Genomic DNA, 14,374 nt, shown 5'->3' on the forward strand with positions numbered 1-14,374 from the left:
GAATTGCATCTGCATCCCACAGGAGATGGATGAGCAATGGAGCAGTGCCCTGGAGCAAGCCTGCGGTTCCTGGAGACAATATTGCAGATGTATGGAGACAGATCTCTTTTAAAAGAAATTTCAATAGCAAGTGTGGTGATGTTGAACTGGACTCTGTGAACCAAACTGGCCTTTACCTTCTGTACTGGGAAGGAGAAGAGCAGGCCATGGCAGCTGCTGGACTGGGAATTACTGAGCGGTAAGAGCTTTAACAAGGCAGTACAAACCCTGTCCTTTAGCAAGAGCAGTCCAACCAACCAGACAGAAGGATGCAGCAGCAGACATCTCCACACTTTGGTCTGCACGCATCAGGATATGATTCACAGAGCTGCTGGGCTTTCCCAGAGCTGGGGGAAGTGGTTTCAGCCCAGACAGTGCAACCTTCCCACCCATCACAGCCCCTCAGGATGCTGGAGCTGCCCGTAGCCCGTCAGAGGCTGCAGAGATTGCCACGACTTTCCCTTCAGATAGTCTCAGGCTTTCCTACTGCCTCCTTCTTGGCTCATTGCACCTGTTTGGGGATATAGCTGAAATACTTCTCTGGTTCCCTTCACAGTAGTGCCTGTGAGAAGCACCAATGCTGTTACCAGACTTTTCAGAGCCTGCAAAACAGCTCTGTCTGCTGTCCCAGTCAGTCCTGTCCCACCTTTCTGTAGGTAATAGCCATCTCCAGACACCGTTGGATTGCATCAAGAAATGCCATCTTCCTGCAAAGCTACTTCAGCCTTTTATGATCTTAACACAACAATTTATTATGTTAAGCACAGGACATAGTGTAGGACATCAGGGGCAGTGGTCCTTAAAATATGCTTGTTATAGGAGAAATGTTTGCAAAGGTGAACTTGAGGTAAGACGAACACTTAGTTCAGTTGCCAAAAGCGAGACTTTGGCGCTGAAATAAAGGTTGGCAAACGCTCTTGTGATAGCTGGTTTGAGAGATCAAATATTGCCTTCAGGCTAACTTTAAGAATGTGGAGCATCTAATGACACATGCAGGCTTGTGGAGGAGAAAAGTGGTAGATGATCACTCATATCAATCAAATAATGTTGGAAACAATTTAAACCTAATTAACAGAGGAAAACAGGGAGCCCAAAAAAGAAATATAGGAAGGAAAAAACTATAGGTTGTTGTCCTATATGAGGGAAAAATTGTCCTTGTGAAAACAGGACTTTGCAGCCAAGTGTAATGGTAACTCATGTGGAAAAGAAACTGTTGGTTGTCATCATTAGTGATAATATATTAGCACTGGATGTCCTGATGATCGCCCTCTGCAGTCAGATAAGCAGGCCTGCGAGGCTTAACTATAGTTTCTTCCTTTCAGAGAACATCTAACTACATCTAGAGAGACCTATCGCATCTTTAGTCATGACATAATATCATTGCTATTCTTCTGACACTGGAGTTGCCTATCTGCTGAGCAGTAGTGGAGAGCGGGAGACTTGCCAGCTGATTCCTCAGTAGGGTAGAAACCATTGTCAACGTCTGACTCTATTATTAATCTATTTTATTTCTGCACACCTTTTCATTTCCTGGATCTGAGCTGGGCAAATGGCAAGTACAATTATCTTCTCTTCCTGAACTCCCATCCCATTGCCAGGCCCAGGTTCCTGAGTTGCTAACGTCAGAAGATGATATGCCACAACCATTGACTCTAATCTCAGGATAAAAGGAGATAGCTCACCCAGCAGGCCTTCACAGGACTTAGCATACCACAGAAACTCGTGAAAAAGCCTATGTCCAACCATTGCACCTTGGGACAACTCCAGAAAGCAAGGAGGTATTTACCAGCACAAAATGGTGAGGAGGAGATATTGGCTTTGCCTTGTGCCTCCTTTGCAGAAACCAGCCCAAAGAACTAACAGCAAAACATCCTGGTGATCACTCTGTATTTATGAAAATTAACTCTTAATGAGGAAAACAAGAACTACAGAGTCATTTTGCTGGTGACCATTCTGATTTGCAACTACAGAGTTTTATCTAGTGGTACCCATTAAAATGTTTCTTGAAAGCTGTTGGGGTGGCACTGTTCATGCAGGCCAAGAAGCATCTGGAGAAGTGTACTGGCTCTCTCAATGCAAATGAGCCCTCTGAGATAGATGGAAAGCTTTTTCTCGTGGGCTTTGCTAAATACTTTGGTCAAAAGGGTCATTATCTGCTTCTTTATGTTGGCTGTGCATGCTGAATGCACACCCTGGCATGACATTATGCTCTTTGTCCAGATTGCAGGTTAGGCACTAAAATTAAGTGAGCACAGACACACTGTGAAAACAAGATGTTCAGAAACCACTTTCAGCTGTACACCAAATTATACAGCCACAGGCCCTGCTTTGATTTTTCTTGCACTTGTTTTCCACTGGCTTAACCCCCGTGACTTCTTTGCCTTATAAACAGGGTAAGAATCATAGGGTGTCTATATGCTTATAGTAGGACTTGCATGTACAACAGTGGTGCAATATATGTGCTTCTAAAAATAGACATGTTTTCTCCAAGCAACTGTATAGAAAAGAAGAGAGAGGAACAACCCTGAGTGAGCCTAAAGCTCCCCTCTTTGGTCTGCTGCTGGGACAGGAGCTGAGCAAACTGTACAGCACCACAAAGCCCTTAGCTCTTTCTAAAGGAAAATGGTGATCCTTCAGTGGCTTGTAAAGCAGGCAAGACCCTGTGAGTGAGTTTCTGATGCAGCAAAGCGCTGGAGAGCTGGCCAGTTTGGCCATCCCCTCCTGCCCTCTGCGGCAGCTGCTGGAGCCTTGCTATGACGAAGCCCCGCAGCCGGTGGTGGGACATGGAGGACTGTGCGTGCCCACAGCAGACACGGCCGTCCGGCCACTGGCTGAGCATCCGGTCCTTTTCACTCTGGGTCCCTTTTCACTGTGCTTTGAGCCCCTACTCCCCATCCCTCTGAGCCCGATGCAGTCAAGATGCTCAGCCCTGCCAGGACATTTCCTCTGGAGATCTGCCCATCCTGAGCCACCCCTTGCTCAGGAGGAGGTACAGGGTGATGTTTATTTGCGGCGTGGCAGCAGGGCTTACAGCTCCAGTTTGCTCCTGCTTGCCCGTCCATTCTAGTCAGGGATGACAGTGTTGTCTCAAGGAGCGGCAGGGATAGGTAAGGGATTGGGAAACTTGTTTGGTCATGCCTTAATCACAGCGGCAAGGCTCTTATCTGCAGTTATCACACAGCGCTGCAGCACGACTTCCCCAATGTACAGTTCCCTCCAAGATTTATCCAGCGCAAATGCTGCCAGCATGAGGTGAGGGGTTCGGATGCTGCAGTATTACCCAGAAATCACTCTGGCCATCCTTCTCACCATGCCCCGCCATGCACCTTCCTCTGGGATCATATAAAAGCATGGAGGGAGGGAATAGCGTGGATAGGGAAATCTGCCCATTTGTGCATTCGTAGCAGCATTTCCCCAGGCTACCACCAAAGATGCTGCTCCAAGACTCGGACCAGCCTCCCACTGCCAGCACTGGTGCACCCAGCCAGTGCACATCCCCATACGGGGGGATCAGGGCCTCCGGCACAAATGCCTTGGTGTCACACACTTTGCTTTAGAGAGCCACACGCCGCCCACCAGCCAAGAGGTGGTCATCGCACACGCGCTGCCTTAGCCCAGGACAGCCAGGTTTCCCTTGCCCTTGCATTACCCAGGTGAGACTCAGCTTTAAGGAGGCGGAGCTGAGGTTTGGGGCAGCTTGAGGGACCCAAAGGAATGGAATAAATTACAGCACTGTGGTTCACACCACCCCCTGCTAGCTCCTGGACAATGTGACTGCACACAGGGATACCAGTAACCAGGGCATGAGCCAGCATCACTCAAGCAAAGAGATTAAACCCACTGCCATCGCACGGATGTGCCCAAGAGAAACAATCACAGCCCTGCTATGGGCACATGCCTCCGCAAATAATCCCCAGCAGTGAGACAGGGGGTGGTCGGGCTTAGGGTGCACTTAGGGCATGGAGAAGGATGCAGTGGCACGGGCAAGCAGGAGTAGCCGGGGCTGGGTGCTGGGCAGCTACGACCAGCAGGAAACCTGCCCTGCAGCCTTGGTACAGGCTGTGCTGCCGCCTTTCGCACGGAGGGTGGCCTATTTCAGCCAGTGGCAACCAGGAGCAGTTAATTAACTCTCACCTTATTTGAAATAATTGCTACGCAGAAGAGATGTGCGTCGGGCCAGTTAATGCTTGCCTTGCTCTGCAGTGTGTCGTCTCCCGGTGCTCTCCGACGGCTGGTGTTAGACAGCGTTGGTTCAGCCTACGGGACGTGTCAGCCTGTCTTCTGGAAGCATTTCTTCAAGATGGAGAGCCAAAAGTTCACAGTCTGAGAGGTCCCCCGAGCCTCCGCGCCACTCGCCGTGCCAGCGCGGCGTGTGCAGCCTGGCCTTGGCACCAGCAGGCTTTGCAGCAATCTGCTGTTTGGCTGCTCCTTCGCGCCAGCACAGTCATGACATAAAGAGGCAAGAAAATGAAATGGGAGTGGGAATTTATGACCGGATTTGAACAGAAGGAAGGACAGATCTTTGGAGACTTTCAGTTCAAGCTCATTTCTAAACTGCCTGTGCAAAGGAAGCATTTCCAGATTTTTCCAGGTCTGTTAAGCGTAAAAAAAGCTGGTGAGCTGACCAGCTGTATTTCAGCAGTTTGCTTCGGGCCTTGCTCAAGCATGAAAATACCATGAAACCCAAGAACGCAGGGGCAAGCCATCCATCGCAAAGCTTGGGAGTTTGGGTCAGGTCCAGGTCTGAGCAACCCCGGGCTGTTGCTGTTGCAGGACCAGTTCTCAAAGCTTATTTTGGTGTCCTTGGAGCTACGCTGGCTCAGAGCATTTTTACTGACCTCCCCAAAATCCAAGCAAACAGAGCTTTTTCACCATGTGAAGATCGTTGTGATTTATTGCAGAATAATCTACAGAAAGGGGGTGGAGGACTGGACAGTATCTAGGGCAATGGGGGGGGTCACAGTGTCCTGGGCAGGGGCTGAAAATAAATAATGGACAAGGGGCAAGAGTGCAGAGAGCTGGGACATAGAAGCAGTATGGATGCAAGGTAAAAGTCTTAGGTTCAGCACAGAAGGCTGTTGATTTCAGTGAGGTACTTGGGCCACAAGATTTAATCTAGTGCAATTAAAATATTGCAGAGAAACAGGCAAAGGCCATTGTGCAAGGTAAAGCGCAATTGCTTGCTGCTTTTCCCTTGATGTGCTGCAAGGAGAGCTGGCAGCCAGCAGCATCTCGTAGGTTCTGCATGTGAGGCAGGCCCAGGTCCTGCAAGCCCTTTCTGTATATTATTTCCCAATAAATCACAGCAGATCTTCACCCAATGGAAACGCTCTGTTTGTTCTTGGATTTAGTGGGGAGGCACGCTGGGGGCTGGACAGGCGAGGATCGAATGTGTTTGCACATTCCCGCCCCTTGTAGGATTGAATCCTTGTCAACCCCGTGATGGATGCACTGCTGAGCCAGTATATCTGATAACCCGAATCATTAACTAAATTGTTGCAGGGTCAGGGGGTCGGAGGGCCAAACACCATCTCTGCTCCTGATTTTACAAGGTTCCTTTGTCACGTTGTGTGCACGCGTAAGTCATTTACTCAGAAGAAAGCAATCCCCGAGCCCGCCCTGTAACAGCAGCCAAGTCGTGGGGCAGCCGGTGAGCAAGTGACAGGCTGTTTGCACAGAGCCAGGGAGAAAAGCCCGGGGGCAGCAGCGCGGCATATGTCATTTAGCCACCGGATCTGCAATATCTTCGGAAACGAATGCAGGATTTCCCCGTGCTCACAGCTTCGTTTGGGAATGGCGTTCGCCTTTCCTCGCTGCAGAAAGAGAAAGGGCACTACAGTTACACTGGTTTCCTCCACCCACCTTCCTCGCCTCCCTCCCACTCCCCCTCCTCCTCTTCCTCCTCCTCCAAGAAAGGCCATTTATGGGTCACAGCCTCCCTCCCCTCGTCATCCCTGCAATTTCTCACTGTCGCATACACGCACACCCAGCAACTTTGCTGGAAAATTGCCTTCTGTTTGCTTATGCCTGACGCACAAATGTGTGCAAATGTTGGGAAGGTGGCTACTTTCCCACATCGGTATTTCCAAATGTTAAAAAAATAATCAGCTGTGATGCTCTTACTCACCACGGAGGGCAAACTGCAGGGGAAAGGAAGGTACATGCCGATCTGCTCTCCCTTCACTGAGGCTCTTTTGCATAAGAGATTGCAGCAGCAGATGCAATGCAGGACCGACGCATCTCAGTGGAGATTTAGGGGTGTAAAATTTGCCCGGGCTTTCGATGCACCCTGCAGAGCTGCAAGCCCTGGAGCAGTCACACAGGTGATAGCAGGCATCAAAGACACCCAGGCCCATGGGGAGGCTAGCATGCGGTCCTCATGCCTGAGACCTGTTTCCTCCGCTCCCACCGCAGCCGTGAGGCAAAACCGCAGGGTGAAATTCCCCAGCCCGAGCAGCACCCAGCCGCAGCCTGCAGATGAGGAAGCGCTCCTTAGCTTTGGGAAATATGCCTGGAAAACAGCAGGGGAAAAATGTGTGATACTGAGTATGTTCATTTCAGTGACCAAAATACTTTTAGCTCATTCTTCAGTGTCACAAGAAGACATTTTTGACATAGCTTATTTAGACAGCTGCTTGCGAATATTCAGGTTGAATCCTTTCCTGCCAGACAAAAAAAAAGTGCTGTTTCTTCAAAAAATGGAAACGTTCTGTGGGAACAGAGAGCTTTCACCACAAAGTCACTTTGCAAGAGGTTCCACTGGTACGTTCCTGCCAAGGCCAAGATATTCTCTCGACCTTTCCTGAGAGCCGCTTTCCTTTTTTGTTTGTTTCAAAACAACTTTTCATTAATTTTTAATGTATATTCTATTACAACCAAGAGTGCAGTTTAGAGACGCCTGAAACTGGAATGCAAAGCATTATCGATAAAGAATGTTTTTCTGACGTCTGAAGTATTATTTTTTCCTTTGGAAGGGTATTTCAAACATTTTTTTATTTCAGTTCAGTTTGAAACCAATATTTGAAACTCAGTTAAGTTACAAAATCACATAATTTCTCCCCAGAGGAAATTCTTTTTCTATGTAGCTTTACTCATTTCCCTCACAGACCTAAGAAATGTCTCATCATTGGTGATGCTAATAGGTAAAGAGGAGAGGGAAGTGCATAGCTTACAGAAATCCATTCAAGGGCTGTGGGAAATGAGTCTACAGGAAAAGACATCAAACCCTTCAAAATATGGACTTTCTTAAATCAAAATGAGGCTGGTTTCCAAATACAGAGCGCAAGGATCTTCTTCCTGGTGCAAATATAGTGATATCCACTTGACTTTTAGCCACCAAATGATTGTGGAGAAAATTTCCTGGACCACATCTGTCAGGAGCGTGCGAGGCAGCAGGTTGCAGCAACCCAGTTAACTTCATCCCATGAGGCAGGGCTGCTCCAGGGAACATGGCAAGGGCCGTTTCTGCATCTGCCCAAATAATGCTGATACTGATTATGAACTGGGCTCTTATTCAGGAGGGCTGCGTTGCAGATTTGTGGCTGTGTTAACCTTACCTCTTCCTGGTCTTTGAAGGGAGAGAACACAAAGTGACCATGATGCGGGCTGGCTGGCCAGCCAGGCTGCAGTCCCTGTGGGTGTGCAGGGAATGGAAACACAAACCACTGGAGTAGGAGATGGATGGAGATAGAGCTGAGGAGGTATTCAGCTTCTTGACACACTGTGGTGGGAAAAAACAATACTGAAAAGGTGAATATTCAGAGCTGCTTCTCTTTGACTGCTCTTGGGTTGACTCTACTCCTACAGATGTCAAGGGAGGAGAGAGGTCAGAGTTAAGCACGCCTGGAAAGCCCATTACAGACTGCCCCCCCCCGCCAAACACACACCCCCCACATAGAGTGACCCAGTTGCAAGAAAAGTGACTCTCTGCAGAGGGGTTAGCAGCCAGAGAACCAGTAGAGGCATGCAGTGAAGATCAGATTAGAGAGGACCTAAATTCCTGTGCCTTGGAGCACTTGCCAAACAGGTTCTCTCGCCAGCACCACGAAAATCTGAGGTCCAGCTACCAGCTGCTGAGATGTCACTTGTCCAGAGTGATGACTCTCCAGGGACCTCATTACTATTTTGATCTGCTGGCTCTAGCTTCTGTGGATGTGGCGGCTGCACAGATTCATGGACACCACAGTGCTTCTGAAAAGTGATGTTGCTTTCTAAAGGAAATCCTAAAAATACTCCTAGCATCTCACTTTTGGCTGTGGGTTATTAGCCAACCCACAAGCACAGCTGATGGCTCATCATGGCTCATCATGGCTTGTCTGCCTCCTGACTCCAGTGCCAGGGCCAGTCCCACACCAGGAGACCTGAGCTGAGCAGGTGGGCATGTTCTGGTATCAAAGGCAGGCTGGGTGTCCCTCAACCAAGGCTGGCTCCAGACCCAAACAGGAGCTCAGACCCAAGAAGCCAGCTTGGGAGCGTCCCTGTGTGTGAGGGACAACCAAGCAGGTGCCCCTAGAAGGTCTCATTGATTTTTCCAGCAAGTAACTTAGCTTCTGGATACACAGAGGAAAAAGGCAGAAGGAAGAAGCTGCACCAAAGAACGGCCTCACATAATGGGTTTTTTTTGTACATTTTCCTCTCCTACAAAACACTCCCTCTCACGCGACATCCTGCACAAAGAGCCCTTACTCTGTGGTGGCTTACTCTACTGTGGATTCACACCTGGATTGTGTACCATTCCTATTGCAGATGTGCGGGCTCCAAATACTCCGCACTTGACCCCATTTTGTGGGGGTCACCACCTTGAGGTCACTTGAGAAATTTGGCACCTTGGAGTTTCAAAATTGCAGCTGACTTAGAGGTGTGCAGAAGCTGCTGTCATTGCATTCCTTTCCCTTGCAGACAGTAACAAACTCAGTTTGTAAGACAAATCATCTCAGACATACGAGCTGATTAATTTCGTCTAGGCCATTGCTACAGCATTTGCTGAATCACTGCACTTCTCTGGCTTTTTTATTATTTATTCATCATAAGGAGGGCAAGTTTCTCATGTTTGCAAGCCATGAACTGCTCTGTGGTATTCAATTAGCTTTGTAGGAGAAGACTGCATCATGTGGTCTCCTGTCCAGATTAAGAGTCACAAATATTAAATACTCCTTCTTCTGATGATTGCCTGATTTATGGCAGGTTAGTAAAATGTATGAGAAGTCCTGACAAGTGCAAAGGCTTTGCTTTTTAAAGGAAGAATGAGTGAATGACCAAACAGATCTCTCTTTGTGACCCTTTAAGTGACATTCCCATTGCTGCGTGGATAGGTGGATGAAATGGTAAATTGCTCATCTCTGCAGTCAGCCAGCTGTGGGCAAATGACTCTTAAATTGTCATGCGAGATGCAACACTGCACGGAGGGCAAGAAAGCACTTCCTGCTTAGCTAGTAATTCACTTGGATGAGGTCTCCATGAATGGCCTATGAATTCCTTGAAATGACTGACCAAGGCGTAGGGGGGTTTTTTGGTTTGTTCTTTTGGTAGTTCTTTTAGTAGTTCTTTTGTTTTTGTTTTTTGTTTTTGTTTTTATTGTCAGGATTTCAGGTGAATTTTTATGGGAAATGCCAGCTGTGGCTCATGTTTCTGACCCCTGATGAACTGAAAAAACTCTGCAAAGAATCTGCATTTGGGCAGGACTTTCTGTAGAAGGAAGGACAATTCAGTAGGGCTCAATAATTGGGCCTAGAGGGTAGAAATGGGGTTTAGTCTTCCTGGCTGAACTGAGCTGCTTGGGGACCCACGTGAAAGACTAAAAAACCCAGTAATTTCTCAGACAATCCCATGTGTTTACATGAAGTCACTCTGTCAGTGCCAAAAGCGACAAGCCATGAGTTTGGTCTGCCTCGTGGTCCTCTGGTAAAATAAACATTACCATGGCTCAAGACAGGAGTTAGTCCCTACCTCTGGCTCCAGGATATTAACATGTCATTTTTCCAGCTCACAACCACTCAAGACACTGAGGGAACATGCAGTTGTGCCATTAGCTTGCTTGGAGGCTAAGGAAAAAGCAGACTGAAAAACCATAGCAGGCTCTTGTTTGAATGCCATGAAGTGAGCAAAGACCGGCAGGCTAAATTCAAGTGAATCTTAAGGTGGTAGGCAAACTGTAGGGTATGTTTCTGTCCTGTAATGAACTAAACATAACTCTGTGAAGGAGCCGTGGCTGGACAATGGTTTCTGTAGAAGAAAAGACATTTCAGAAGTGTGGCCCACAGTACAGATCCACTGTGATATTTGCCTGGTTCTTATATCCAAAACCTGAGGCAAGGCCTACTTTGGATGTTTGGTCAAGATTTGAGCTCAGACTGGGGGTTGGGGTCCCTTTCGACTTCTTGATTTTTCTGTCCTAACTGTTGCCTGGCCTGGCACTACCTAACCAGAGGGCTAGTGGGCTTTTCTGCCTTGCCCTGGTGTAAACCACAGGTGCTCCTGGCTCTTCTCCAACCCAGAGCAAAGTCAAGGGCTGGCATGGTGGGGTGAAGGCCCTTGGGCTTTGCCCTGGGAGGAGGGCTTGCCGTCCACACTGCACATCATGGGCCACACAGATAGGGGTGTGTGAGAGACTTTCTTTGGGGTCTTTGAGCCCCCTTCAGCTAAAAAATGCACAGTTGGAAGGAGACCTCTTTCTCTGGTGAGAAGCTCTGGCAGTCAAGGTCCTACCTCCCTGAGCTTTCGCCCTTCTGGAACTTGGCCTTTGAGGGCAATTCCGGTGTATGTTGTTTCCCTGTGACTTGGGCCTGGGCTCAGTGGTTTGACCGTAGCCAGCAAAGCACTGTAAAGCTCATTTTCAACCTTAGCTCTCCCAGATGCTGACAGCCTGGCATGGGCTTATGGGCACTGCTGACTAAGGATGGCCTGAGCACTTCTCTAAATGCTTTGGGGCCCTGGGATCTAAAAGAATTGCTAAAATCTGGCATGAATAATCCAGATTTCATACACTGCCTCATTTTCTTCCAGCATTCAGGTGCTATTGGTGGGTTTTTTCCTTTTCTTTCTAAATGCATTTGAACTGCTCATATTCTAACCACTCAAATCTGCTCTTTTTTCAGCTTTTGAGTCAATACCCCTCTGTCAAAATACCAGTGACCACCTCCTTGGAGCATTCCTCCTGGTGTTATCATCAGACATGTCCCGTCTGGTCTGGCTGGTCAGGGATCCCAGCTGGAATGCTAACCAGCATGTCCAGTGCTGTACGGGGCCCTAAGCTGCCTCTCTGCCCCCATGTTGTGTTTTCATCACCTTTATCCTATTGTGCCATCTCTAAACAGCATTTGGATATTTTGTCAGGCTTCACATTGATAGGAGGTTGTTATTCCTTCTTTTAAAAATCTGTTGTTTATTCTTTATTCACTTCCTTTTGCTGATTTAATCTTCTGCAGAAACGGGCTTTTGAATAGGACCGTGGATCTAAGCTTCTTGAACAGCCACACGCTTGTGCAAGATCCAGCCCCGGATCTTTCCACTTGTCCCCTGGAAACAATCAGCTGCTTGTTCTGCGGCAGCTGCCGTCAGTGGAGGTGATTTCCCAGTACCTGCTGGCGAGAGGAACTCAGCCACAGAGGGATTTTTAATTAAACTCATCCCACAGCACCTGGTTTTGTCACAAGGACTTTTCCAGAGCCCAAAGAAAAATGAAACACCCTCAGCTTTGGAAACTGTTTGTGGAAGACCAGATTTTCCATGCTGAATGCCAGGGATATAAATTATCTGTGATGGGTGTAAGAGGCACAGGAGCAATGCAAGGATAGGGAGGAGGGCATATGTTACAGGCAGTCTCTTTAGAAGCTCATTTTCTCCTTAGTTTTAGAAAAGAGGACTGAGAGACAACTTTATTACACCATATACATGCTTTCAGGGCATGAAAATATTCAGTACTAATGGGATCTTTAACATTACTAAACACATAGGCAGCGGTGGTGTTAGAGAGTTAAGGTCAAGCATATTTAAACAGAAATAAAGCACACAACTGAACAATGACGGTGATAAATTACTAGGAGAAACTCCTAAGAGAAATAGGTACTCCATTTCTGGGTGTCTTCAGAGCAACGTGGACTTTAACGAAACAAGTTTGAGTTATTGAGCTCAGTGATCTGGTATCTGGGCTAATCCAGATTTAGCAATTCCTTCTGGCCATAAAAGCTACAAACCTTCTGGTTCTCACAGCTTACCAGTGGGAAAGGGCTGAATTTGGTAAACTCAGACAAAAACATAATGTGCTATATTTATTCAAGTCAGTGAAGCTTTCTCCTTGTACGGGAGCAGCTCTCTCCGTGTGTGTGGCAGCAGTCACTCATCGAAGGGTAGCAACGCGCCCCCGGGACCGGCAGCTGTCTGCGGGAGCGCTGGGAAAGCCGTCCACGGCTGCGTCCCGGAGCAAAGGCAACGTTAGCTCCCTTGGTCTCCTTACAGACTGAGGGGTAGACCCTGCTCCTCTACCTGCGCTGCAGCTGGCCCAGGGGCCTGGTCTCCTGTGAGAACCATTAGAGCATCTCTAAGGTGTAGAAACTGCCTGGGGGGGAGATTTGCTACTGAGAGTGGGAAGGAGACCCCTGACCTCTGACAGTCTTTTCAGCTCTGAGTGAAAGAGGACAGCGCTACCGGGAACAGCTGAGGAACAGCAGTGCAGGAGGAACTGCCGTGTCCCAGCCAGGCCTCTCTCCTCCCTGAGAAACTCAGAGGCCGGAAGGAAGGACTCTCACTGAGTCCTGAGAGGCAAAATGTCAGCAGGCAGCTTGTGGGGCCCAAGCAGGAGCTTAACGCTGAAGGTGCAAGTTGTTTCTGAATGTGTCAAATAAACAATGTCCACACTGCTGTGACTAGATCTGATGAAGGTCTGCTTCATCCCACTTTCATGTAAATGCAATACTGTGTAAGCCCAGAGACCTGTAAAGCTTACCAGCCAACCACACTAGCTACAACCCGCTGATCACCGTGGTACAAAAAAACCCCAGAAGGTTCAAACACAACAAGAAATAGGAGCTTTGTAACTCACGAACCCTAGTTCAGTTCCAGGATTCTGTTGTTGCAAGACAGGACAATTTCCATCTTTGGTACCATTTGAATGGAAGACAACCTCATCTCCTGTGCAGAAAGTCCCTGGCATCAGCCCTCCGTTTCCCCCCGCACAGCACACCGGTGTAACCAGAGCTGCTAACCCAGGCCCAGAGCTAAGCTTGTCTGCTAGCTTTTTGCAGGGTTCGTGGTCCTAACCAGGCGTCCTTTGAAAGGATATCAAGGAAAGCTACCTAGCCTGCATGGCCTGTTACATGGGCAGCAGCGTAAAACACATCGGGGAGGGTAACCAGAGCAGCAGCATCGCTATGGCAATGGTGATAAGGTACAGCCCTCACATCGCAGCTGATGAGTGAAATGTTTTCTAGCCCTTTCAATGCCTTGAAGTGTTTTCCTTCTAGACTCAAATTAGAAGTAGCACAACTTAAAAACAATTAATGTTCCCTTGGAAAAAAAAAACAGCAATTTTTCCTTCTATTTTTAAGTCTCACTTCATCACAATAGCTTCAATATTTCACTCTTTACTCAAAGGCAAACTCAGACCGAGCAGGATATGCTGTAGGGTATCTCTCTTGCCACACTATTCGTGTTATTTTTCAGTTCCTCTCTCCCGGGCTGATCTTGGCAGCAGATCATAGAGCCTCTAAAGCACAATGTAAACTGGAGCCATTGTTACTCCATCTCACACTCCTCATCTCTGGAACAACATTTCCCCAAACGCCTCTGAGTGAATTGTTACTGTGTCCCGTCCCATTTCCCCCTCCCCCCCCCAAAAAAAATCCATTAGGCTATTGCTGTTCAGCTATTCATCTAGCCCCCTTGAAGGCACCAAAATAAAATGGTTTCCCTTTGTCGGCTGACATTACACAGGGCTTTGACAAATGGTCTAAATGACAGCAGTAAGTGACCATGCTGCAGGGCTGTTGAATGTTTAATGTCATGTGGTCCAAGCAAGCAGAAAAGAATGGTATAAAAGCAGGCAGCTATTGAAACAGCTTTAAATTACTTTGTCTCCTCCTGGTGAACCCACAGATGCAGATCGGGTTATAGTCCCACGGAGGTGAACAGTTAGTCTGGGCCTGGATCACTGTGTGACCCGAGGAACATGCCGGAGTTCGGACAGACAAAGTCAGGGGTGGCTTTTGCTGTCAGTGCTATTGGTTTTTATAGATGGAGCCAGAATTGGGGATGAGTTTCGATATTAACAAAGCTAATGGCCTCAGTCTTCATCAATGGGTACCAGTTAACAGCAGCAGATGCTTGCCGGTGGGTTTTTTGC

The 14,374-nt window shown here is 48.0% G+C and overlaps 1 long non-coding RNA gene across 1 annotated transcript in view; it reads right to left on the reverse strand.

Annotated features, from left to right (window-relative positions):
- The window catches only part of LOC104144497 (uncharacterized), a 29,248-nt gene extending 22,939 nt beyond the window's left edge, over positions 1-6,309 (reverse strand). Inside the window, exons 1-2 of the long non-coding RNA XR_694140.2 lie at positions 6,167-6,309; positions 4,174-5,852 (exon numbers count right to left, since the gene is read on the reverse strand). This is a non-coding gene — a long non-coding RNA (uncharacterized lncRNA). The remainder of the gene's footprint in view (positions 1-4,173; positions 5,853-6,166) is intronic.
- Between the last annotated feature and the right edge of the window lie 8,065 nt (positions 6,310-14,374).

The sequence above is a fragment of the Struthio camelus genome, chromosome 5, assembly GCF_040807025.1.
Source record: "Struthio camelus isolate bStrCam1 chromosome 5, bStrCam1.hap1, whole genome shotgun sequence".
Taxonomy (NCBI): domain Eukaryota; kingdom Metazoa; phylum Chordata; class Aves; order Struthioniformes; family Struthionidae; genus Struthio; species Struthio camelus.